Below are 2,422 nucleotides of genomic sequence, written 5' to 3'. Positions count from 1 at the left end.
GGTCTAAAAGATTTTTAATGGTAATTAATTTGTTTAGGGTAAACGGAAAGAGGAGTTAGATATTTTTGTTGGTTAAAGATTCTTTCCTTGAGTTATGGATTAGTTTTTTTTAATAATGGTTGTTACAGTTACATTGTCTTATTTCAAATTCAAATCTAGAACGAAAAATACGACTGGAACCAGTTTATTATATAAGGTCGAGGTACTAAAAACATTAGGTTGTTCACGACACAAAGTCTCCTTCAAACATTCGACCATCTTATTTATTTCGAAAAGTACAACAAAAGAAACTCAAAAGAATGAGAGTCAAATGGATAGAGGCAGTCTACTTTTTTAATTAAGGCTGTCTATTATTTTGAAGTTGTATGGCAATGAACAATTCATGGGACAACATAAGAGAGGAGCATATCTTGGGGTTCTGTCTTAATGAAATGATAGGTTTCACATTCGTGCATTGGGAGGAAATAGGACCTTTTATTCCATTGTAAGTGAGGTCAATGTTGCTTACTTTTACATCGTCACATAGTAAGTGACGGCTGCAAATAAGTTTGATTGCCAGCGGAGTTGCAGAACTTCCTCTAATGTTCTTGAAGCTCACTATACTCATCTTAATTTTGTAAGGAATCTGAAAATTAAAATGAGACAACAAATGGTTTATTTGTGAACTTATAATGAAAAAATGAATCAAAGGTTCGAGAATGCGATCCATACCTACCGATTGCACTGATTCCACGGACAATACTCTTGGTCTATTAGAATAGGGTTGCTAACATTGACCATTATAATGTCCAAAAAGTGCATATTGGTGGCGGTGCCGCTAGCCGCAGAAGCTGGCCACGTTTTGATCCTAACACCATTAGTGGTGTTATTTAACGTGCAGTTCTTTACGATGACACCTTCAACAGGTTCTTCGTTAGTGTATCTTCCAAGACTTCCGATGTTTATTCCATGTCCTGGTCCGCACGTCACATTGGTGACTTCAATTAGTTTGCTTCAATCTCCAAGAGAAATGCAATCATCTCCAATTGCAATTTTGGACTTTGTGATTGTGATCTTATTTGATCGACCGATGTGTATTCCATCAGTGTTGGGATTGTTTTCTGGTGCCATTATATTGATATTATGGAATGTGAGGTTGTTGCAGCCGATGACGTTGATATAGAAGTTCTTGCTATCAAGTGATGTTATTCTCTTAACGGTTGAATTGGTGATGAAGTTGAACCTCAAACTCTAAACATTTTGTATAATCAAATAATATTTTGTGAGAGTCGGTAATGATGCTAAAAATTTGAATAGAACCCAATAAAATTGAAAACTCAAAAAAAATTTACTTTTTCCCTGGATTGTTTAAAGATTATCCTCTAGAAAATGAAGAACATTGACCAAATCGTAAATGTCAGAACATTAGAGAAGACATGTAAGAGGCTCTTTCAAAAACAACAAGATGCATGAGATTGAGAAGGAAAGCTAAAGGAATATTACTTACAACCGGGAGTTGGGCACAATTTATGCATTTGTGGCAATTGTTCCTTTTCCAAGCTGCCTTTCCTTGGCCATCAAAAACTCCTTCACCTGATAATGTCAATCTATCAACACGTGCAAAAGTGATCCAATTATCTCCGGGAAGACTTTTTAGTGCCTGCAATGTTCCTCGAAGTTGAAAGTCAATTGGGCTATTACAAGGTCCTTCAAACTTCCCTTGCTTTACTCTAAATATCCCTCCTGGAATAAAAATTGCACTAGAACGATTGGACGTGCATGCATCCCTCCATGCATTTGCTAAAGCCGACATTTCACAACTAACAAAAACTTATAGCAAACAATTGATCAGCTCAACTAGTGATAATATTGATGTTCATATTATATATTTACCTTCATGATGTCAGTACCAGACACTATGTTACCATATCTTTTCAAAGAAAAAACAACATCGGCACTAGATTGAGCATCGACGGTAGGAGCTAACAATAGTAACATCAAAATTGTAGCGGCCAAGAAACTCGATTTGATCGTACTCATGAAGCCTTTGCTTTCTTTTCTTTTTTTATGTATATCGTTTGAAAACTAGTGAGAGACAATGATTTTCCTTTTAGATTTGGAACTTTTTATGTATTTAATACAAATTGAAAATAGGAATCAAATTGAGTTGTTTTTAGCATATTTTGTCTTTACCCACATGTTTGTTAAGAAAATTTCAAGAGGACGCCAAACATAATATTGTTCGAAACTAAACACGCTTAAAATCGTAGGCATATTATGGTAGGCATACGCTTAAAATGACTTGTATGACTATAATAAAGCAACAAAATCACTTGTCTCAAAGTATGGTATTGTAACACCCAAAAATGAAAGGAATTAGATCTAACAAGAATAAGCCGCCCATGTAAGACCCAAATGATCAAAAGGGGAGGAATTAAAGGAT

The 2,422-nt window shown here is 35.2% G+C and overlaps 1 pseudogene; it reads right to left on the bottom strand.

Moving 5' to 3' along the window:
• Positions 1-337: 337 nt before the first annotated feature.
• On the bottom strand, positions 338-1,792 carry LOC147789946 (exopolygalacturonase pseudogene; annotated as a pseudogene).
• Positions 1,793-2,422: the final 630 nt, after the last annotated feature.

The sequence above is a fragment of the Cucurbita pepo genome, chromosome 12, assembly GCF_057944985.1.
Source record: "Cucurbita pepo subsp. pepo isolate OVF chromosome 12, ASM5794498v1, whole genome shotgun sequence".
Taxonomy (NCBI): domain Eukaryota; kingdom Viridiplantae; phylum Streptophyta; class Magnoliopsida; order Cucurbitales; family Cucurbitaceae; genus Cucurbita; species Cucurbita pepo.
This window is presented reverse-complemented; position numbering and strand designations above follow the sequence as displayed.